The sequence below is a fragment of the Manis javanica genome, chromosome 16 (genome assembly GCF_040802235.1).
Source record: "Manis javanica isolate MJ-LG chromosome 16, MJ_LKY, whole genome shotgun sequence".
Lineage (NCBI taxonomy): Eukaryota > Metazoa > Chordata > Mammalia > Pholidota > Manidae > Manis > Manis javanica.
The window spans coordinates 344,534-369,082 of record NC_133171.1 but is presented as its reverse complement, the minus strand read 5'-3'; the positions used below and the strand labels follow the sequence as shown (position 1 = coordinate 369,082).

The 24,549-nt window shown below is 39.9% G+C and overlaps 1 long non-coding RNA gene and 1 pseudogene across 3 annotated transcripts in view; one reads left to right on the top strand and one right to left on the bottom strand.

Annotated features, from left to right (window-relative positions):
• The window catches only part of LOC140846683 (uncharacterized), a 141,132-nt gene extending 135,390 nt beyond the window's left edge, over nucleotides 1–5,742 (bottom strand). For all 3 annotated transcript variants that reach the window (XR_012126051.1, XR_012126054.1, XR_012126053.1), the window contains exons 1-2: nucleotides 5,508–5,742; nucleotides 2,488–2,643 (exon numbers count right to left, since the gene is read on the bottom strand). This is a non-coding gene — a long non-coding RNA (uncharacterized lncRNA). The remainder of the gene's footprint in view (nucleotides 1–2,487; nucleotides 2,644–5,507) is intronic.
• A 78-nt stretch (nucleotides 5,743–5,820) lies between these two features.
• Nucleotides 5,821–23,204, top strand: LOC140846682 (enoyl-CoA delta isomerase 2-like; annotated as a pseudogene).
• Nucleotides 23,205–24,549: the final 1,345 nt, after the last annotated feature.

The window sequence follows — 24,549 nt, the reverse complement described above, 5'->3', positions numbered from 1 at the left end:
AAAATAAAATTCAGAAAGTATCATGATTGCCTAGAAAAGATAAATCTATACAGAAAGTGTATTAGAGGTTGCCTGGGGGTGGGTAGGAATGGAGAACAACTGTAAATGGGTATGAGGAAATCTTACTGCGGTGGTGAAAATGTTTTAAAAGTGGATGATTTTATGATATGCACATTATACCTCAATAAAGTTTTTAAAAAATGTTCATGAGAAAAAAAGCATTTGTATAAAATATATATATTGATGGGCCCATAATGTATAAAAATGTAACATATTTACTAGTAACAGTATGAAGGAGGTAGAAAAGAGTAAAGCTGTATTGAGCTAAGGAAATTCTCCAGGTAGCAGCATGAATCCACAAGAACATGAAATGAAGAGAACCAGAACTGGGAATTAAGAGAACAATACAATAAAGGCTACAAATGTGTAGTTGCTGTCCTATCTTCTTTCAGCCTCTTTATGATATAATCTTTATAACAATGTATTATTGGGTTTGTAACCTTCATAGATAAAATACGTACAACAATTTTACCATAGAAAGCAAAGAAATGTAATAGAACTACATGGGAATAAGGTTTTTAATCTCATTGGAATTAAGCTAGTAAACCTGAAGCTACTCTAGTAAATTAAGATGGATATGGTGAGCCCTAGAACAAATACTAAGGAAATAACTTAAAAAAGTGAAAAAAAAAGCACTAAAGAAATTAGACTGCTACATCAGAAAATTCTCTTTATCAAAAGAAAGCAGTAAAAGAGCAGTAAAGGGGAAAAAAACATGATACACAAACAACAAAAAAACTAAATGCAGACATAAACCCAACTGTATCAATAACACTGAATAACAATCAAAAGGCATAAATTTAGACTAAAAAAAAAGAAAAAAGATCTACCTATAACTATATGTTGTCCATAGAAGACACACTGAGACTTAACAGTACACATGCAAGCAGCCGCCATGGTGAAATGATTTCACCTGATTTCCAGCTGGTGAAAGCTGGAATGGCTGAATGAGATTCAGACAAAAAACACTTTTAAAAAATGATTTTTTTTAAGTTACTAGAGAAAAAGAAGGACATTTTGTAAATGATAAAAGTGTCAAACCAAAAGGAAGATATAACATTTATAAACATGCATGCACCTAGTAACAGAGGACCAGAATACATGTAGCAAAAACCAATAGAATGAAGGGAGATATTGACAACCCACCAATAATTGAAGTCTTTAAGACCTCACTTTCAATTAGACATCTAACAGACTGAAATGTGATATGACTGCAGGAGAATTCCTCATTCTTCCCAACCCCCGACTTAAAATCTGTTCCCCTTTCAGTCTTTATCTCCCTAAGGAGCAATTGCATACATCCAACTGCTTAAGCCAAAGTCCTTTAAGTAGCTCTCTCTCACACCTCACTTCCAATCTATCAATGAATGTTATAGCTTGTCCTTTCAAAATATATCCGGAATCCATCTCTTTTTCCCTACTTCTACTTTGGTCTAAACCAGCACCATCATTCACCAGGATTACTGAATAACACTCATAACCAGATTCCACCCTTCCTCCCCTTGTCCCATACTGTATGTCTCCTCACAGCAGTCAAATAAACCATGTAAAACAAATTAAATCATGTCATTACTCAGTCCTGAGCTTACTCTGTCCAATAATTTTTAAATGAAATCCAAATCCTATGCTTCCTTTCCAGCTTTATTTCCTACTCCTTTAAATCACTGCATTCTTATCACATTGCCCTCTTTGCTAGCCTCAGCAAGTTATTAAGTTGAATTTATAATGCCTAGTGTGAAAATATCAGTATATGTATATATGTGTAAAAAAGTGAGAAAGGATAGACCCTATTATAAAATGTGAAAAATAATTACCTATAGGTAGGATGTTACACAATTTTCATTTTTTTCTTATTGCAAAAATGTATTTCTAATTAACATATTATTTGTTTTTATGTATTATGTAACAAAACATATGAAAAGCTTACACAAAATTTCCTACAACAGTGTGATGATAGTATTTAACTACATACAAAATAAAGAAATAAAGGATGTGTGTCACAAAAAAAAATCAGAACAAAAGAAACAAACTAAAAAACTAACAAAAACCCTACCTGTAGAAACAGCTAATATTTACCAGTAATGCTCTGGGCACTTGCATTCATTATTTCATCTAATAACCCTATGTGATGAAAACTATCCTCACATTAAGTGTAAAATGAGGTTCAGAGAGGTTAAATAAGTTGTTTGAAGTTACAGGGCAAGTGGTGAAACCCAGGTCTATCTGACTTGAATAGTCACATTCTAAATAATATTCTAAATATTGCCCCATCATAGTCATATAATACTGCAAAACTGAAATGACCTAAACATCCAGTAACAAAAGAAAGGGACATCATGTAGTTATAAAAATATTTACTAAAAGCTAGAATTATGTAAAAATTGAGGGACATGTTACAGGAAAAAAGCAAACTGTAACATTCCTTACCTGAGTACAGGAAAATGTAATATTTCATATGGAAATAAGCCAAAATAAGCCAATCTGTTAATGTTGATTCAGTTTGGATAATGGAACTTCAGGAGGTTTTCCTTTCATTTTCTCTTCCTTTGTCCTATTTTCCAGATTTTCATTAAAGCATCAGAACTGCTTAGAACAAGATAAAATTAATTTTCATAGAATAAAGTGTAGGATCTGAAAAATCAAAAGTTAGCATAAGTACAGCCATCTTAAAGGGTTAAACACCACCCTCTAGCCTAGGAGAAAGAAAATTATTAGAATCTTGAAAAACAAATTAGTCAGCCAGTGTTAAATGTAGTGACCTTCAGTTAGCTAACCTCAAATCAGTTAATCATGAACACCAGGTGGTGGGCAGCTGCGGCCTTCAGACAGCTAACCTTGGTCTGATAGTCATGCATACCAAGCTTATCTTGCTGAAACACTGTGTAAGAAAATACTGTCTTTTTGAAAATGCTATGCTATTAAAACCTCTGGCTTTAGCTGCTCAGGGTCCTTGTTGAGACCCGCTGCGTCGGGCTAACTTGGACCCCAGCGAGCTGGTTCCTGAATAAATTCCTCTTGCTTATTGCATCAAGAGACGCCTTTCGTGAGTGATTTGGGGCGGCGTCCTCCTCTGGGAGAATCCAACAAAAGGAAAAAGTTCTGTAATAAAGGAAAACTCAGACCAGTGTTTTCCCAAAGAGCTACAAACTCCAAGTCTAGAAATAAACTAGATAAAACTTTATTACCTATCTAAAAGTTGCTCTACATTCTCACTGGACATCTGAGGACTCCATGGACAAGGAGTTTTCTTCAAAGGATTTTTATAATGCTCTTTTATTTATAGCCTACTTACAAAGAGCCTATTCAGAGCTTATTGGGATTGATGGATAGGGCAACTCAGACGGTCCAAATTTAATAATCCCTGTCTTTCCACCAGAGGAATATAATTCAAAAGTATTTTCAAACTGTTGGGAAGGAAGAAATTTCATCCAGCTTCTTCTAGCTGGTCTAAGAATGAAACTGACATGAGAAAGAAGAAAAAAACCAAGTTTATTACATAGGCGGAGAGTTCCAAGACTGTCAGGGAGAATGAGGTATGTGTGTGTGGGTAAAATTGTAACATTTCCAGAATATCTCGCCTGGCTTTAGTACATCTGCATATCAATAGGCGTTCAGAGGTGGAAAGAACTGCAGCTTTAGTGCATTTGCATGATTCCTCAGGGGTGGAGTTCATCTCCGTATCAAAGGTAAACCCGGGCAAGGAGTGCTTATCTGTATGGGACAGGTGAGGGGGAGGGAGAAGGCCCTGGACTGCAGTTTGTAAGCAGTAAACAGGTTTTAAACTTTATTTCTCCCTTTGATTGATTTCGGTTTTGGGAGGTATTTTGCTCCGGGAATTCCTCTGCCCGGACTTACAGTATGTCATCATGAATCAAGGAGGTGGGAGGGGGGGGCGGTCATCTGAGACTTTAAAGGAAAAGGTAAGTAATCTACAGGAATTTGAAAAGAGTAAATGTTTGGTCAACAAAATATTTGATGGCCACACAAAAATGATGGAGTTCAGAGAAATTTTAACAGACATTGTCACATTCCTTCCTGTCAATCACCCCTAGATTACATTATAATACAGCAATCTACAATGATAGTTTTCTTTCTATAAATTCTTTTTATACATGGGGGGGCCTTGAACTTTGTCAGGTGTTTTCTGAGTCTTTTGGGCTTGATGGTTTTCAGCTCAAAATAATCTGTATGCAAAATGGCACGTCTTGGGGCAACTTGACCTTGTTGCCTCCAAAACCATTTCTGTAACGTGTACCTTGTATGATGTTAGGGTCCAGGCTTCCGAGGCTTCCCCAGAGAACAAACTACACAGGCATAGAGATGTAAATTCAAGCAAAGTCTTTATTCAACTAGCTAGCTGAGGTCCAAGTCAGCCCGATGCAACGGGTCTCAACAAGGACCCCGAGCACTCAGAGCCAAGGGTTTATATAGCAATTTCAAAGCACTTAACTCATAGCAATTTTCTATAACTATACATTATTCTTGCAAGACATATATCCTGGGGTTAAGCAAGGGCAGGGTAAGACTACTACTCCTCAATGGTTAGGGAGGTTCTGCACGATAAGCTTGGTATGTAAGATTTACTGACCAAGGTTAGCTGACCAAGGGTCACAGCTGCCCACCACCCGGTGCTCATGATTAACTTGTTTTTCAAGGCCTAACCCAGGCCCAGGGTTTGTTTTTTTTTTTTTTTTTTTTTTCTTTCCTCTGAGTCACACTCTCAGAAAATGGTTTCTAGGTTTCTAAGATGGCTATGCTTATGCTAATTTACTAATCTTACTAATGCTTAGATTCTACATTTCCCCACTTTCCTTTGACCATTCCAATCATGGAATGTTTGTTTCTTCCTGCTGTGTGAGTGAATGATACTGCGGTCTCAGCATTAGCACCTGAACAGCACTCACTCTTTCCCTAACAAAGGCTATTAGCCGGTTTAAGATACAGGGACCTAAAGTGAGAAGCAGTATAAAAATAAGCAAGGGCCCTGCCAGGGTGGATATCAGGGTTGTAAACCATGGGGATTTAGTAAACTAGGATTCAAATAGCCCTTGGCTGGCCTCTCGCTCTCTCTTCCTTTGATCTGGTCTCTCTCTAAGTTTAGACATTGAATCTCTTACTACTCCGGAATGGTCTGCTGTTAAGGTTTAGCTAAGTTTTATTAGTTCTTTTTTTTTTTTTTTTTCTGACTCTTAATGCTCTCTGCACTCCTTTACAATGAAAGTAATGGTACTTAAAAGGTAGCAAAGATGGTAACAAAATGTGTTCAAACTTGCATACTTGTCCCCAAAACACTGCCTCTGGGATAATAAACTTTTGGTCTTGCTTGGTGGAGGGGACCGAGCGCTGTGGTTTTAACGGTCTCTCAGCAAAACAAAGCCAACTCCCGGGGTCAACAAACGGGGCCGCGTGCTTCCTGCCTGTGGCCGCGGCGCGGCTCTTGTACCTACTTGCCAGGCGATGGCGCAGCTGTCGGAAAAACCTCCATGACTGCAATGGCGGCCACAACAACACAACTGACGCGCTGACGAGGCCAAGAGAGAGAGCAGACGCCGGGGCTGCGCAGCAAGGCAGGGCACAGAGGTACCGCCCAGAGGCAAATAAACCACCGGCCGCTGGGGGCCGGCTCCCAGGAAGCGCGGGCGGGGCTAGCCTGCGAGGCTCTCCTCAGGCCCGCCCACCTCTTTACCCGGGCGCACGCACGCACTGAGCGCGCACGCGCCTCCCTGTGCCGAGGGGGAGACTGATGCTGCGCCCTGCGCACTCCGGCGGGAAGCGCGCGCTCGCCAGAGGCCCGCCCCTCCAGGGGTTTCCGGCGCGCAGGTTAGGCCGCTAAGCGGCCCCTCTGGCGTGGCTTTGACCAGAGGACACCGGATCGGTAGGCTTTTCTTTGCTTGCATTCCGAGACTTCTTGAAACAAGTGTGAAACTTTGGGCCTAAAGTTTGAAAGGGCTTAAGTCTGTCGCTTAATAAACGTTTGCTGAACGATTCAAGTAGTAAGTGGATGTTTGCTTTACTTTTAACTACGCTTTCAAAAACCACATTCTTGTAAAACTACAGTAGTTTTGGGTAAGTCCTTGACACATGGCCCTCGTATACTCTCTAAACTGATGGAATAAGCGAACTTGGTGAGCAATTTTTATAGGAACTTTTTGCCAGCATTATTTTCTGAAGCTTTGCTTTAACTATGCTCTTTTTAAATAAACCTGGAATGGTTTACGCAAGTGTAAACTTTTAAAGAATCGTACAGCAGGAGACCAAGGAGATAATATACTATGGTTGAGGAAATGGAGGTTGATCTATAAACTCTCATAACAAGAGGTCATAGCTCTGCACTAAGATATTTCTGGATGCCAATGCAGTGCTCTTTACATTTACTCAAAAAAAAAATTGAGTATCAAAGAGCTGTGTGGGTGGGTGCTCAGTAAGTAGATCGTAAACATTTCTGTGGGGAACAGCATGTTTAGAAGGAAAAAACAGACTTGGGAGTTAGACTTCAAATCCTGGCTTGGCATTTAGGAACTGAGTCATAAGCTACCTCAACTCTTAGTGCCAGTTTGCTAGATGTCTTTTACATTATGTTACTCCATTTTGTATCCAAGAAGGGCATCGCTTCAGATCTGCACTTGTAGAAGAAAGATGTAATAGGTTTGTACTACATACACTTTATTTTTTAATTATTTAAATATAATATATTTGAGCTATTCTTGACAATGATACATGGCCTTGCCTTCATGGGGTGGGGGGCAGAGAATATGAATAAATACAAGGTTGAATTCGTAATGTCTTTTAAAAGATACGGGTGAGAATCTAGAAGTAAAAACAATAAAACATTGGATTCCCAATCTACACACTTAGTACATAAATTAATACATGACTGGAGATATAAATTATTCTCAACGTATTTCTGAAAACTTTCCTTTGAAAGAAGTCTTCCGAGTCATTAATCTGTATTAAGGAAATCTAATTTCATTAATCTGATTAAGGAAAAAGAAAAACATTCACAAATAAAATAAAATTAAGGACCATATAAAGAAATGCTACAATGGGGGTGGAAATCTGGGGGAAGAGTATCCGCAAAAAATTAGTAACTACCCAAAGGTTAATCTATTGTTTAATATTAATAGAGTCCATGAGGGGAAAATGCTTAACATTTAAACACTTTTGGGATTAAATCAACCAGGGGACCTACTTTATGTAAGAATTTCTGCAACTCTTCCTCTGAAAATTAAGATATATATACAGAAGAAACACAGATATTCCACACTCAAATTTCTAGGACAAACCCAAACTCAATTGATTACAGGAATGAAAATGATCAATTGTCACCCTGATTTCATGTTGGCGAGTATGGATAAAAGAATTACATAGATATAAAACAAAAATACAAATAAATATATAAATATCTTTGTTTTTGAGTATGTAAAAACCTAGATGGTTTGAATGCTCTCCAAGAGCAGGTAAATGTTTCCTCATACAATGCCATTTAGTATCATTAATTGTTGAATCCATCACTAGAAAAACAAAATCACATAATTTGCACCAAAATTGTTTAAAAATTCAATTTACATAACAAGCGAACCTAACAACTCCTGGACTTAGCAAAAGCTGAAACGAAGCTCAAAAGTTTCAATAACAGTTCCATATTAAATGACATTTACGTTCTAGGTAGTCATCTTTCCAGTACTCTCAAAATGTCTTTCTGCAAACTTCCCCTTCATGCCACTTCAAACTGAGGTACCAGAAGTAAAAAGGCATTATTCGACTTCCAAAGGAACCCTGAAGCAAAATTAATCACCTTATTTGCCCCAGTTTGAGGATTTAATTTAACTTCAGATGATGTTGATGGATTTTCTAATATTGTACCAACATTGCATCCCTGGAGTAAATCCTACTGATGCTCTTTTTGTGGCCTAGTATATGATCTATTCTGGAAAATGTTCCATGTGCACTTGAGAAGAGTGTGTATCCTGCTGCTTTTAGGTGTAGAGTTCTGTAGCTGTCTGTTAGGTCCATCTGTTCTAATGTGTTGTTCGATGCCTCTGCCTCCTTACTTATTTTCTTGTCTGGTTGATCTGTCCGTTGGAGTGAGGTGTGTGTTGAAGTCTCCTATTTTCCTCTTTAATTGTTAATATTTGTTGCACATATTTGGGTGCTCCTATGTTGGATGCATAGGTATGTGTAATGGTCAATTCCTCTTGTTGAACTGACCCCTTTATCATTATATAATGTCCCTCTTTGTCCCTTGTTACTTTCTTTGTTTTGAATTTTATCTGATACAAGTATTGCAACTCCTGATTTTTCTATTGTTTGCATGAAGTATCTTTTTCCATCCCTTCACTTTTAGTCTGTGTATGTCTTTAGGTTTGGAGTGAGACTCTCTGGCAGCATATGGATTGATCTTGCTCTTTTATCCATTCTGTAACTATGTCTTTTGATTGGTGCATTCAGTCCATTTACTTTTAGGGTGATTATCGATAGATATGTACTTATTACCATTGCAGGCTTTAGATTCATGGTCACCAAAGGTTGAAGGGCAGCTTCTTTACTGTCAAGTTGCTTATTATGCTATTATGAACAGAATCTGAAGATTCTTTTTTTTCTCCCTTCTTTTTCTTCCTCCTCTACTCTTTATATGTTAGGTGTCATATTCTGTCCTCTTTTTGTATCCCTTGACTAACTTTGTGGGAACCTGATTTAATTTTGCATTTGGTTCATAATTAATTGGTCTACTTCCTTTACTGCAGTTTTATTTTCTCTGGTGACAGCTATTTAGCCTTAGGAGCACTTCCATCTAGAGCAGTCCCTTTAAAAAACACTGTAGAGATGGTCTGTGGAAGCTAAATTCCCTCAACTTTTGCTTATCTGGAAATTGTTTAATCCCTCCTTCAAATTTAAATGATAATCTTGCTGGATACAGTATTCTTGGTTCAAGGCCCTTCTGTTTCATTGCACTGAATATATATATATATATATATATATATATATATATATATATATATATACACATTCAGGCCTGTAAGGTTTCTGCTCAGAATTCTGATAGCCTGATGGGTTTTCCTTTATATATCATCTTTCTTCTCTCTCAGGCTTCTTTTAATACTCTGTCCTTGTCCTTGATCATTGCCATTTTAATTATTATATTTCTTGGTGTTGTTTTCCTTAGGTCCCTTGTGTTGGAAGATCGGTGCACCTCTTTGGCCTGAGAGACTATTTCCTTCTCCATATTGGGGAATTTTTCAGCAATTATTTCATTAAAGGCACTTTCTATCCCTTTTCTTCTTCTGGTACCCCTATAATGAGAATATTGTTCTGTTTGGATTGGTCACACAGTTCTCTCAATATTCTTTCATCCTACAGATCCTTTTTTTCTCTATGCCTCAGCTTCTTTGTTTTCCTGTTCTCTAACTTATATTCCATTTACTGTCTCCCCTACCTCGTCTTATCTGCTTTTAAATCCCTCCATTGTATGTTTCATTTCAGCTACTGTATTTTTCAACATGTCTATCTCTGTCTTTAACTTGTTCCTTAGATCTTATGTGGTTCCATTAGCATGCTAATGACTTTTATTTTGAATTCTTTTTCAGGAAGATTGGTGATTTCCATTTCACCAAGCCCTCTTTCTGTTGTTTTAGGGATTTTGGATTGAACAATATTCTTCTGACTTTTTATAATCCTGGGATGATGGCAGGGGTCACAGGAGATGGGTGCCAGTGCCTACTCTTAAGAGAGAGCTCTTTCCCGCTTCTGAGCTGCAGTGCCTGCTTCTGCTGTCAGGGCCAGTGAGCCACGTGCAGGGAGCAGCCTCTACATTAAGCCCCTAAGGTGCTGTAGGTGGGGCTGCCCTCTGAGGGGCCTGGAGCTGCAGGTGAGTGACACTGTGGCGGAGGTTGCAGGTGAGTGACACTGGTGACTGCCAGGAGGAGAGAGCTCTTTCTTGCTTCCCGGCTGCAGTGCCTGCCTCTGCTGTCAGAGCCAGTTAGCTGTGCACTCAAGAAGCAGCCTCTTCTTTAAGCCACTGTAGTTGCTGTAGGCAGGGCTTCCCTCCAGCTGGCCTGGAGCAATGGTGAGTGCAGCCAATTAGCGAAGGTGGCTACACTAAACAACAGATTTCAGTGTAGATGAAACAGCCTTCTATTGGAAGAAGATGCCATCTGGGACTTTCATAGCTAGAGAGAAGTTGATGCCTGGCTTCAAATCTTCAAAGAACAGGCTGGCTCTCTTATTAGGGGTAACACAACTGGTGACATCAAGTTGAAGCCAGTGCTCATGTACCACTCTGAAAATCTTAAGGCCCTTAAGAATGACACTAAATATACTCTGTGTGTGCTTTCTAAATGGAACAACAAAGCCCAGATGACAGCACATCTATTTACAACGTGGTTTACTGAATATTTTGAGCCCACTGTTGAGAGAAAAGTACTTCTTCCAAAATATTACTGCTCATTGACAATATACCTGGTCACCCATGAGCTCTGATGGATAGTGAGCTTAATGTTGTTTTCATGCCTGCCAACACCACATCCATTCTGCAGCCCAGTGGATCATGGAGTAATTTTGACTTTCAAATCTTGTTATTTAAGAAATATATTTCATAAGACTAGAGCTGCCATAGGTAGTGATTCCTCTGATTGGGGTAAATTGAAAACCTTCTGGAAAGGGTTCACCATTCTAGATGCCATTAAGAACATTCATGATTCATGGAAAGAGGTCAAAATACAATTAACAGGAATTTGGAAGTTGATTCCAGTCATCCTGGGGTTCAAGACTTCATTGGAAGAAGTAACCGCAGGTGTGGTGGAAGCAGCAGAACTAGACTTAGAGGTGGAGCCCGAGGATGTGCCTGAGCTGTGCCGTCTCATCATCAACCAGAATGGATGAGGAGTACTTTCTGGTGGATAAGCAAAGAAAGTGCTTTCTTGAGATGGAATCTACTCCTGGTGAAGATGCTGTGAGGATTGTTGAAAGGACAATAAAGGATTGAGAATATTACATAAACTTAGTTGGTCAAGCAGCAGCAGGTTTTAAGAGGACTGACTCTGATTCTGAAGGAAGTCTTACTGCGAGTAAAATACTATCAAACAGCATCGCATGCTACAGAGAAACGTTCATGAAAGGAAGAGTCGATGTAGACTTCACGGTTGTCTTATTTAAAGAAGTTGCCCCGGCCGCCCCAGCCCTCAGCAGCCACCATCCTGATTAGTCAGCAGCCATTAACATCAAAGTAAGACCCTCTGCCAGCAAAAAGGTTACAATTCGTTGAAAGTTCAGATGATAGCTTTTTTAGCAATAAAGTATTTTTAATTAAGGTGTGTACTTGGTTTTTTAGATATAATGCTATCACACCCTTAATAGACTGCAGTATAGTGTAAACAACTTTTATATGCACTGGGAAACTAAAAAAATTCATTTGACTTGCTTCATTGTAATATTTGCTGTATCACAGCGATCTGGAACCGAACCTGCAATAACTTCAAGCTATGCCTGTAAATGATTCCATTTATAATAATTCTAAAATAGGCAAATCTATGATGATTAAAGTCAGAAAGCAATCGTCTCAGGGCAGGGTGGGGTTGGCCTGAATGGTAAGGAGGTTAGGGAAACTTTCTGGGGTGATGGAAAGGTTCTACATCTTGTTCTGTAGGTGATCACATGGATATTTACACGTATCAAAAATCATTGATCCAAGTGTTTTAAAACAAGTGATTTTATTGTATGTAAATTATACTTAAATTTTAAATAAAACCTCTTCAGTGGCTCTTAAAATAAAAGGCAAAACTTTATGAACTCCAAAGCCCCACGTGGCCTATACTGCCTATCCTCATCCTACGCCAGCTTCTACCCACTGGCTCGTTCTGCTGTGGCACAGTGGCACTTCTTCATCCCATCATGTACCCCAGGCTTACTCCCTCCATAGAACCTTTGCACCTGCTGTCCCTTTGCATGGATATTCTTCCCACCCCTCTGTCTAGCTAGGGCTTTGCTTGCCCTGCAGATCTCAGTTCAGTTGTCCCTTCCTCAGGAAAGTATGTCTCTAAGCCTCCTGATTATAACAGATCCCGTTACATATGCTCATCCTACCATCATGTACCTCCCCTGTGTGTCAGTTGGCTTACCTACATGTATTTGTGTTTTTAAATCTGTGCAACTTACTCTCTAGTCTGTAAATTAGGACAAGAACCACAGCTGGCTCACCTAGTGTATTTCCAGTGTTTGGCATCCAACCTGGCACATAGTAGATACTCAGTAATTATAGCATGAATGAGTGGTGAATCTGTTGATTTTGCTTACAGGAAATGGTGATTATTACTGTAGTGGGAATGATCTGACTAACTTCATGGATGTCCCCCCCTGGTGGAGTAGAAGAGAAAGCCAAAAATGGTGCCACTCTGCTGAGGTAACAGTGGCATTAGTCTGACCTCACAGGGCTCATCCTTATACATCAAAGTGGTATTTAGTTAAGCAGAGGTAAAATAAATACATCTTTGTGTCACTGTGATTGTGACTTTGAACAAGCGTATTTCTCCAAATTGCCTCTATCGATATGTGGGCATTCACTCTATAACTTTAAATTCTGTTACCTGTTCATCCTCCCGCTCTACGTGATTTGACTGGAAAGCATAACAGTAAAGTGTAGTTGTAAATAAAATTCTCATTCTAAGGCAGAACTTAGTAAATTCTCATCTGGCTAGAGAAATGCATAGCTCCCATGATGGTTGGTAATAGGATACTTGTAGTCTTGATACAGAGAATGTGAAGGCTTCTCTCTTCTTAACTTGTTATCCTTGCTGAGTCTGATTCCCACTGAGCTGTAATGTTGCAGCACGTTCGCTCAGCCATTCTAATAAGTCTACAGCTGATTTACAGCTCCGACTGAGCTGCCCAGGATACAAGATTTGAGCTAAGGTCATTCTAAAGGACTCACTCTGTGAGCTTCCATCAAGTACCCTTCAGATGGGTGTCCAGGATGAATCTGGTATGGGATGCCAGGGAGGTGCCAAGACAAGGAGGCTCTTCTGGGTGATATGGAAACACCCAGCCTGACTGAGTTTGTTATGTCAAAGACTCATACAGTCTTGCCTGTACATACTTCCGTAATGCTGCTTTAAAACATTTAAATGTTTTCATATTTCCATTTCTGTAGGGAATTTGTAGGCTGTTTTATAGATTTCCCTAAGCCTCTGGTTGCATTGGTGAATGGTCCAGCTGTGGGAATCTCTGTCACCATACTTGGGCTCTTTGATGCTGTGTATGCATCGGACAGGGTAAGTTAACTCCCAGAACGTTATGAAGTCATGCAAGTAAAACTGAGAAGTGAATTCTCCTTTATTGTTGCTAGCAGTAAATGGATTACATATGGCTTATGATAGAATGGACTAAACTTAAGTTTTTCCCAAAGAATTAGTCTAACTAATTTGACTCATTTTATTTTTTCTTCCTTATTAACTTGAATTTTCCTAAGCACCAGTATTATTGTGAACATTGTCCCAACTCTCCTGGTTCTATATTCTAATTAAGTTGCAGTTATTCAATTTTCAATTTTTGTGTTACTCTAAAATAGTCAAGAGACCTTGAAAGCTTCTTATTGGGGATGAAAAATAGCATCTTTGCAGGTTATGCAAGTGCATTACTTGACATTTTTTCCCCAAGTAAACAAATCCTGGAATTTAGATTTTTAGATAATAAACAATTTTCAGTATTATCAACTCCCCCTTCTTTGCAGATGAGGAAACTGAAGCTCAGAGAAGTTACTTGCTCAAAACACAATTCCGCCTTGTGTTCACCATTGAATTGCAGTTTGACCCTTAAACACAGTTTGAACTAGACAGGTTCCCTTACATGCAGATTTTTTTTTCATTAAGGTATCATTGATATACAGTCTTAAGCTCAGGTTTCACATGAGTAACATTGTGGTTACTACATTCTCCCCTATTATCAAGTCCCTACCACACACCCCATTACAGTCACTGTCCATCAGTGTAGTAAGATGCTAGTCACTACTTGTCTTCTCTGTGCTACACTGCCTTCCCTGTGCCCCCTCTATGCTATGTGTGCTAATCATAATACCCCTTAATAACATTATCCCTCTGTTATGACCCACCCTCCCCAAACCCTTTCCCTTTGGTAACCACTAGTCCATTCTTGGGTTCTGTGAGTCTGCTGCTGTGTTTTTCCTTCAGTTTTTGCTTTCTTGTTATGCAGATTTTTTAAAATTAATGTACTGGAAATTTTTAGGAGGTAACAAAATTGGAAAAAACATTCTTTCTTTAGCTTTATTGTAAGACTACATTATATGATACATATAACATAAAGTATGTGTTAATCAACTGTTTATGTTATTGATAAGGCTTCTGGTCAACAGTATAAGCTAATAGGAGTTAAGTTTTGGGGGAATCAGAAGTTACACATGGATTTTTGACTGCAGGGGTCAGCACCCCTATCCCCCACGTTTTATTTTTATTCTTACAACAGTAGTAATATATGTCATAGTGGAAAATAAAATTTTGAAAAATATGGAAAAATAGAAAGAAAAAATTTTGGTTAAAAATCATCTTTATCTTAACACTGAGATAACCAGTGCTAATGTTTGGGTTATTTAACTTATCTAATTTAACCAGTGCCTGACTCCAAGTCAGGCTATTTATACTTTTTGTCATTATAAACAAAGATGTGATAAGCATTTATCTTAGAACTTTTGCCGTACAACTAACAATCACCTCTAGGGTTATCAGATTCTTAAGAGTGATTTTTGCTTACATGGTGGTAAAATTTGCTGATCTACAACCTTGTGGGAAACATTGGTCTCTACCACTGAAAAGACTCCTAGTTTTGTTTAGAAGTATTTTCCCCACTGGTCGATAGGACCATGTCAGGGACCTTAACCCTTTGGTTATCTTTTACTGGATTCCACTTGCTCAAGTTGGGCATATTGTCACACCTTAATCTTATTAATAATTCTCCCATAAAAACAGCAAATGAGGTTCTAGGTACTGGACTGCCTAACCTTTACAGGTGGAAATTTCTGCTCAAAGGCAGAAATCAATAGTCTTTGGTCACCTCCCCCATGTTAGATGACCAGTTAATTGACCTCACCCGAACTTAAGGGTCTCTAATTCTTTGGTACCTAGAGGACAAATATATCATCTCATTTGAATCTTGTCCTGATTCTCCCACAGAATTCAAAATAATTGTCATATACATCATCTTAAAAGATTTCTGGGAATTCGATCCTATAATTCAAATTGGAATTGAAAATTGAAATAAGAGTATGTGTGTATGTATGTTTGTGTGTATATATACATACATATACATGTATATATAATTTAAATCCTGAAGGATTTGGCCCAAAGTAAATTATTTGACAAATAGCAACCACGGCTAAGGGTTCACCCAACTGAATTAAACCAAAGTTCAACTTAAAATCAGATAAAAAAAAGAGAAGAGACTCTGGAGACGGATTTATCATTACTGGCTTCTTGAATAAATACCATACGGAATGTGGGTTAATATTTAACTCATACAACCAAATTATCTTTATTATGGGCAATAGTTAACATTGCCTATTAGCTTCTCTGTCAGCAAATGGGCTAATAAGTTGGAGATTATAAAAATAATAAATATTTGAGTAAACTATATACTAGGCACTGTGTTGATCCACATTATATGTACTCACTTAATGTGCTCAACAGCCCTGTGCGATAGGTACCTTCATCCTCATTGTACAGATGAGGAAACTGGCACAGAGAGGTTAAGGAAGTCCTAGAGTCACTAAGCTGTCTGATGCTGGAGCCCGAACCCTCCGCAAACCTACCTGCTCTATTCCTGAGAAAAGATGAATGCTTATTCATAATAACTCTTGTGCATAAGTTCAATGCTGCTTATTGTTGGCTACATATGTGTACCTGGTTTGTGTTTTTTCTCGGTTACCTGTTTAATTTCCTTAGGCTTTGACTTCTCAGTATATTTTCTTAAATAAGCTTTCTTTTAGGGGTAAAAAAAAAAAGGTACGTAACATTTATAACTATTTTATATTTTTATTATTTTTATTTCTGTGCTGCATACATTATATATTTACATCTTCTAACAATGTTCAATAAAAAATAACACCATCTCTGATTATGGGAAATTAAGTCTAAATATTCTGTTTACAAATTGTCAATTATAAATTAATTCCCTTTCGTCAGGACTTTCATTCATCAAAAAACATATAAAATAGTAAATGTAGAAAAAAATACTATAAATTACTCTGTATTCTTGATAACCAATATTCGAGTGGATTCTAGTATTTGGGGCAAAATTAGATCGAGGAAACAGTTTTCAACTGACATAACAAAGACTCATCTCTCATGTTTTTTTTAAAACATGTCTCTAAAGTCATACATCATAAACTTAATATAAAAATGGGCAGTGAAGAGAAATCAATAGCCCACAGAGAAGAGGGGAAAATGGCTCTGAAAAATATATAAGAAAGACATTGGTAAGAAAATGACTTGGAACCAGAATATGAAAAGGACTTCAACTCATAATAAAAAGGCAACTGATCTAACTTAAAAATAGTGGGCAAAATTTTGTAAGTTATCTCACCAAAGAAGATATACAGATGTGTAATAAGTACATGACAAGATGGTCAACATCATTCATCATTAGGGAAATGTAAATTAAAACCAAAACCAGACTCTAGTACACACCTACTAGAATGGTTAGAGTTAAAAAAGACTCGTGATAAGAAAGTTTAGTGAGAATGTGGAGCAACTGAGGCATGTACACTGCTGCTAGGAATTATAAATGGTATGCCACTTGGGGAGACAGGTTGGCAGCCTCTTAGAAAATAAAACCACACATTTACCACACAACCCAGCAATGTTACTTTTAGGTCCTCGAGGAGAATTGAAGACATGTTCATGCAGACCTGTATACAAATTGCATATCAATCTTATTTATAACAGCTAAAATACTGGAACTAACACCAATGGCTTCAACTGGTGAATGGATAAACAAATGATGACACATCCATACAACGGAATAATCAGAAAGAAGGAAAACCCTACTAATGCATCAACAACATGCAATTCTCAAAAGCTTTACTCAAAGGACAAAAGAAAAAAGGCAACAGAATGTATGATTCCATTTATATAACATTCTAGAACAGGCAAAACTATAGGGATAGAAAACATCAGTGGTTGCTTGGGGATGGGAGGAATAGATTGAGTCTGGAAGGGCAGGAAGGAATTTTTTGGGGTGTGGAAATATTCTGTATCTTGACTGGTGGTGGCTACATAATTATATACACTTACTAAGACTCATCAAGATACATACTTAAAGAGAGTGAATTTTGTGTGTATATACAATCCTAATCCTAATTTTTAAAAAAATATTCCTCAATTATTATGAGGATATGGACAACTTGTTTTTTTTTAATCATATACATATAAATAATTTCCTTTTTTTCCCTCCAAATAGGCAACATTTCATACACCTTTTAGTCGCCTAGGCCAGAGCCCAGAGGGATGCTCCTCTTAACACTTTCCCAAGGATAATGGGCCCAGCCAAGGTAACTTTTGGAAACATTACAAGTAAATTTTATTAAATGATCTCTATTCCAGAGACAATGCTATATCCTCCATTCTTTCCCTGGATAATATAAACAAAATGGAAGCAATTATTTGATGCCCAACTCTGAGACTTCTTAGAGGAACCGAGCTATGGGAAATGTCTGGTATGAGGGAAGGTTAGAAACTCTCCCGGCAAGTCCTGTAGTGAGGATGCTGCTATTCCAGTGGGTTGCCCGGGCTGGCGGCATCGCAGGCAGTGCAAGGCCGTCCCCCACAGCTGTGGGCATTGGTCAGCAGAAGGACCAGGACTGTGCCAGCTCAGGGCCCACTTATCTCTCTATGGATGAGCAGCATCTCCTGAAAGTGATGAAAGGATACCTTTGCTTCAGTCACGTGACATGCCAGCAGCTACGAGGCTTATGGGGTTTCCCACGCCCAAAGCTACCCGCAGACACCGCACCCTTCCCATCAGCTGGCTCTACACCAATGCATTAAGGCTCTCAGAGTGGTCAAGTGGCTGCTCAGGTTGTCCCTGTGTTTATGGAAACCTAGTTGCCCCTGCTCTGTGCATGAGTCCAAAGTGATCATGACCAGACCAGGGAGCCGGGGGAAAGAAAAAGGCTTAGCAAACTTTCTTTGAGATCTGCAAGGGGGTGGGGGGGGTTGGAATTGAGCCTGTTTTCATTGGCTGTAGGTTTTTGCTATAAGTGTACTTTTTACAAAAATCTCACTATTTTGTCATATACGCTGAATCATTATACAGATTTTAACTTTGAAGGACCAACTCTAAGGCTTAGAGCATTTGGCTCTGAAATAGTCTTTACTTTTCTGGAAGAGAAATTGCAAACGTAGAGAAGGATATCCATTTAGTGACCACAATTTTGTTAGAAACTGAGTCTTTCATTTTCCTTCAGTTCAGCAGAACTAATCGAGTACCTGTGCAGGCAAGGAAAGCTGTCAGAGCTAGACTGCCAGGTAGAAGTTCCAGGAAGGGAATTCTAAAAGTCAGGCATTCCCTGTGACCATGAGTTTTATTTTTTTTTATAATTGTTTATAGTGTATAAAAATTATAGCTGCCATGGATCATCAGATCAGCATGCGCTTTGAGTGATTTCCTCCCCAGCTCCCTGCTCTTGCCTCTCCAACCCAGACACACAGAGGCAGCAGCCCCGAGCAACCTTACAGGGCCAATGGGGCCTCAGCATGTAGTTTGCAAACCATTGCCTGTTGAGATCATTGGTTCTCCCTTAGTGAGAGATACTAGCAACCTCAAAAGACCACCAGTAAATGTCCCTATGTCTACTGAGAGCAGTTAATTCTGAAGTTAACTGAGCTTTATTTCATTAAGTTAATGTTTTACTCTTGCTTTTATTTCAGGCAATAGAGATGCTTATTTTTGGAAAGAAGTTAACAGCAAGGGAAGCATGTGCTCAAGGATTTGTTACTGAAGTCTTTCCTGATAGCACTTTGCAGAAAGAAGTTTGGACCAGGCTGAAAGCATATTCAGAGCTCCCCCCAAATGTTAGTATTCTTTTTGTTTTTTTCATTTGTAGGAATAGAAATATTTTATCTGCCTTAGGAAGAAAAACAATTTAAAAAACAACATATATCTTGGTTAGCTTGAAGCAATCTAAATTTGAGGGTAAAAATAACCATAATAATATTAGAAATACTGATTTTTACAAAACTTATCAAATAGGCATTCCATTTCTATGATATGAAGTCAGGAACAATTCTTTCTGAAGATAACTTTGAGGAGGATGACAGGCATTGTTTGCCAAACACTTTTTTTGTAGAATCCAGATGAGAAACCATATAGGTTGGTTTTCAGGAGATTCTCAACCGTGTAGCACATTTGTTTTTATATATGATAGCTAGCGACGGACTGTTCTTGTGTTCTTGCTGCTCAAAATGTGGTTCTGGAGCCAGAAGCTTTAGTATCTGGGGCTTTTTAAGAATGTGTCCTGACAGGCCCTGTCCCACATCTACTGGGATGATTTATATACACATTAAAATTTGAGAAGCACTGTCTTTATTGTACATGTATCTCAAGGAGTCACGGAATTAAATGAACAGCAGGGAGACAAGAATCAGAATTACAGGACGACCGCACTCCTCTCAGAACACCTCTTAGCTTCGGTGTTGGTTTTGGTTTTGCAGGCGGTGAGAATTTCAAAACAGGTCATCAGAAATAAGGAGAAAGAAAAGCTACGTGCTGTTAATGCTGAAGAAAGCAGTGTCCTCCAGGGAAGGTGGCTGTCAGCCGAATGCAGGAATGCAGTCGTGAGCTGTTTATCCAGAAGAGCAAAACTGTGATGACTATTACAGTGCAGCTCAGCACGTCAAAGGAAAGGATGTGCAGTTCTTTCTGATTTCCAGTGCTTGAACTAAATAAGCCTCACTGTGCCTTTCTTCCGTGCTAAAAGATCTCTTCTGATGATTATATTTCACTGGAGCACTAATGAAAACAAATTATATAAAAAGCTTTAAGAATTCACATGTGCCTGAGAGGTGGGGGGGAGGGCCGGTTTTGCTGCAGCTGGAGCAAGAGAGAGAGATGAGCCGCACTACAGTTTGTAAGTAAACCAGACTGCGGTTTTTAAACTTTATTTCTCCCTTTGACTGATTGCAGTTTTTAGAGGTATTTTGCCCCAGGATTTCCTCTCCCCGGACTTACAATGGCAATTCCTTTTTTTGTTCCAAAGGGGGCTGTTGTGTCTGCCCCATCCCCTCTGCCACAGGGGATGTGACAAGGTCAGCTGGCTTCCAGAAGGCAACATATTCAGTCATGTTCAAACAGAAAAGATCATCTCCAAGTTTCTTAAAGAGAGCGTTCTGAAGAGAGTGTTCCGTCCAAAGCAAATGAGGTGGGAGGGTCTTCACTGCACTCTCCATCTGGGGGCCACCTAGGGAGGAACAAACAAAGGGCACCTTCTCCCTCCTGGAGCACCACTGCCCCTTCCCACTTGCTGCTCTTCTTTAACTGATCCTTCAGCCTCCAGTGCTGAGCGTCTGGGCTGCAGGCAGCCCCCTCGGGAGGCAGAGAGCTGGGTCTCCAAAGAAAGCCTGCAGGTTGATGAGCAAGGCTGGTTCCTCCTGCCCTGTAGGTGCCTGGAAGTCTGGGGAAAGGAAATCTTGGGGCAAAATACCTCTAAACATTGAACTCAGCCAAAAGGGGAAATGAAGTTTAAAATCTGTTTATTGCTTACAAACTGCAGTCTGGGGCCTTCTCTCTTTCCTGCTCCAGCAGAAGCAAAACCGGCCCTCCCCCTCACCTCTCAGGTATAGATAAGCCCTCCAGTTACCCAGGTAATTATACATGGATATGAAGATGAACTTCTCTTCACCCCTGAGGAATGATGCAAATGCACTAAAGCCATACTTCTTTCCACCTCTGAATACCTATTGATATGCAGATATACTAAAGCCAGGTGAGATATTCTGAAAATATTACAATTTTACTCACAGTGCCCCAGTCCTGTGCCTATGCATCTAGGAACGTAGAAGCAGGAGTGGGGGTAGGAAGGAGTTGGTAAGGCCTGAGGTGGGAGAGAAGGAACCAGAGCCCTAGGTTAATGGATTGACCCACATCATGTTTGCTTCATGCATGTTTCTAGAATCAGGAGGCTGAAATATACAGGATTGTAATTCTCCCTAAATCCAATTTCAGTGGTCCCAGTGACAACAGGTATATAGGGGTGGGGAGAAACAAGAAGGACTCCTAAGTCACCAGCATCCAGAAATAAGGCCAAGGCCCCTTGTTGGTGCCATGCAGCCTTGGGCTGGTGCGTTCTGACCCTTGTAAGTGGGTGCAGTTTTAGACATCCTCTCTCCAGCCCTCCAGCAAGGCCATTTGTCCATTCAGTGAAGCAAACCTTGTTACTTTCCAAGCACCTGCTTTTTAAAAGTGGCTCTTTAAAAAAAAACAAAAACATTACCAAGGTGTGATTGATACACAGAAAGCTGTACATATTTCATGTGTACAGCCTGATGAATTGTAAATCTACATCCGTGACCATCACCACAGTCTATGCCATAATGTATCCATCACTCTAAGTTTCCTCTCCACTCTCCTTTTTATTACTGCTGTGAGGAAATGTTACCTGATATTTAGCTGAATAATCAAAAACTGTCTAATGTAATGTTCACATCCAAATAAACTCTATGTCATTAAGTGGATTAAGAAAATTACAAGCATCAGATATCTTGAACTTAGCCTTGAAAGTTAAAATGAGACTTGATGTCAATAGCAGGGGCCTCTGAGGAAGCTATTGCTTTTGAGATTGTTAAGTACTTAATAACCATTAGCCTTCACTTAAAAAGACAAGATTTAGCAAACACGTACATATCCTGGTACTAAGTATTTTAAATGGAATCTATACTTATTTTGTATGTTTTCATTTTTTAAAATGTGTTTATAACTCTCTTTGGTTAGGACAGAAATTTCTAGGTAATATTGAAAGGTTTGGGTTTTCTTACTGTGTCCACCTCAAGACATGGATGTTTATCATAGGAAATGGTATTTGTTAGATTGCTTGTGGTAGAAAATTATGATGTTCGGGTCAAGCTGTAATCTGTTTGCCACAGAGGTTTGGTCTAATTCCCCAATCATGTAATGACTTTCCTGCTGATTATCACCTTGCTGATCTCTAATGTGTTAGCTTAAATACCAAAAGACTATATTGACCATTTGTAAGTCTGGGGAAAGGAAATCCTGGGGCAAAATACCCCTAAAAACCAAAATCAGTTAAATGGAGAAATAAAGTTTAAAACCCATTTATTGCTCACAAACTGCAGTCCCAGGCCGTCTTTCTTCTCTGCTCAAACAGCCACAACACCCCCCTTCCCTCTCACCTCTCAGGTACAGATAAGCCCTCTGGTTGCCCAGGTAATCTCCCATTGATACAGAGATGAACTTCTCCACCCCTGAGGAAAGATGCAAATGCACTAAAGCCATACTTCTTTCCACCTCTGAACACCTACTGATATGCAGATATACTAAAGCCAGGTGAGATATTCCGGAAATGTTTCAATTTTACCCACAATCCACCCTTCCAGAAATCTCGCCTTACAATTGACTCGATCCCCCTCTTCCAACCAATCTAGTAACATTCAATAGCAACAGCAATAAAATCTTGATAATCCTCAAAAGCCAGGATTCAGCCTATGCAGATAAAGTAAATGTACTTTACATCATAATCTCTAAGCACAAAATACAATTCTACACTTGTTTACTCATTCTTAACAATCATGCTAGATTGCTCACAAAACTTTTACCAAACATTAGAACAGTCAAGCCTCTCTTTAAACATTATTTTCTTGACAATAGCAACACAATCATAATTCTCAAGCCAGAGGATTCAGCTAGGTTCAAAGGTCATCCATTCCAGCCATCACATGGCAGCTGCAGCCAGGGGGCGCATCCAGGACACAAAGACCATAGAAGCAAATAACCGTGATTGTCAGGGGAATTTGATGTTATTACAGGAATACACAGAAGGCCAGCTTCTAGGCCTTTACCCCAAGGTGCCATAAGAGCCAGCCATTGCTCATACATGTGTTGAAATGTCCAGGGCCACGTCCATTTCACTCTTAATTGCTATACCCATCCTTGCAACACATGTCCAATAAAGTGGGTACCTCAATCGCTCTCAGTAACCAGCTACCGACCATAGGCTGCAGAGAGATGCTCTAGGCCCCTCTTGGTGGTTTGCTTATCTGCACAACATGCAGGGCACTCCTTCCAGGCTCAGCTGACTTCTTCAAAGGTGAAAGGCAAGCCACACCGATAGGCCCACATTGTCTTCTGAGGTGTCTGTGCCACACCACTCCATGGCCTTTGGGTCCAGTCTCGCACCCACCCCACAGTGAGATAGGAGGTTATTACCTTGGTTGGAGCTGTTCCGGCGATGGGCTCTGTAGCCAGCAAGGCGTAGTACACAGCAGCCAGTTGCTTCAAGGTGACCCAGACCTCTGCTCCTTTCCATGGTTGTTCCGGCCGGCAGCAAGAGCAGCAGCAGTGGCAGAATCAGTAGCTTTGTTGTGCCCAAAGTCGCGAATCCCAGAAGACCACCAAGGAGCCAACGCCGATGCAAAAGCAAAGAGCCTTTATTCGAGCTAGCTCGAGCTCAATCTCTCATCTACACCAACACAGTGGCAAGATGCCAGAGAAAGAGCGCGTTTCAATACCACAAAAGTTTTATGGGGTTCTAGGGCAGTTGGTGGGGTGATGGTCGTGGCTCTGGCTGATTGGCTGGATCTAGGGGTAGTTGGTGGGGTGATAGGTCGTGGCTCTGGTCAATTGGCAGGGTCTAAGGGTGGTGGGTGAGCTCTTTGCTGACTGGAGAGGAGAGAGACCAAGCTCCAATTGGGAGAAGTAGGATCCAGGTCCCAATTGGCTGAGGTAGGATCCAGGTCCCAATTGGCTGAAATAGAATTTGGGAGCTTGCCCTTGCAGCTTTAGGCTCGGGCCACGGGCTGGGGTTGGCATGGCCAGAAGCGGTGGTGGCGCCTCCACAACCACACGTGTAGACACATGCCCATTGGTACGAGTGCCGCTTCTCCCCATCATTTCTAGGGGCGGCCCTCCCAAAGGTTGCACCCATTATGACAGCTTTTGGTTTCAGAGGAACCCTGCCGACTACGCCAATTGTTAAGTCCAGGGAAAGGAAATCCCGGGGCAAAATACCCCTAAAAACCAAAATCAGTCAAACGGAGAAATAAAGTTTAAAACCCGTTTATTGCTCACAAACTGCAATCCCAGGCTGTCTTTCTTCTCTACTCAAGCAGCCACAACATCCCCCTTCCCTCTCACCTCTCAGGTACAGATAAGCCCTCTGTTGCCCAGGTAATCACCCACTTATACTGAGATGAGTCCGCATATGACATGTATGACAAGTCATTGCAGTGACAAGGAGCTGCAGGCAACTTAAGTTTGCAT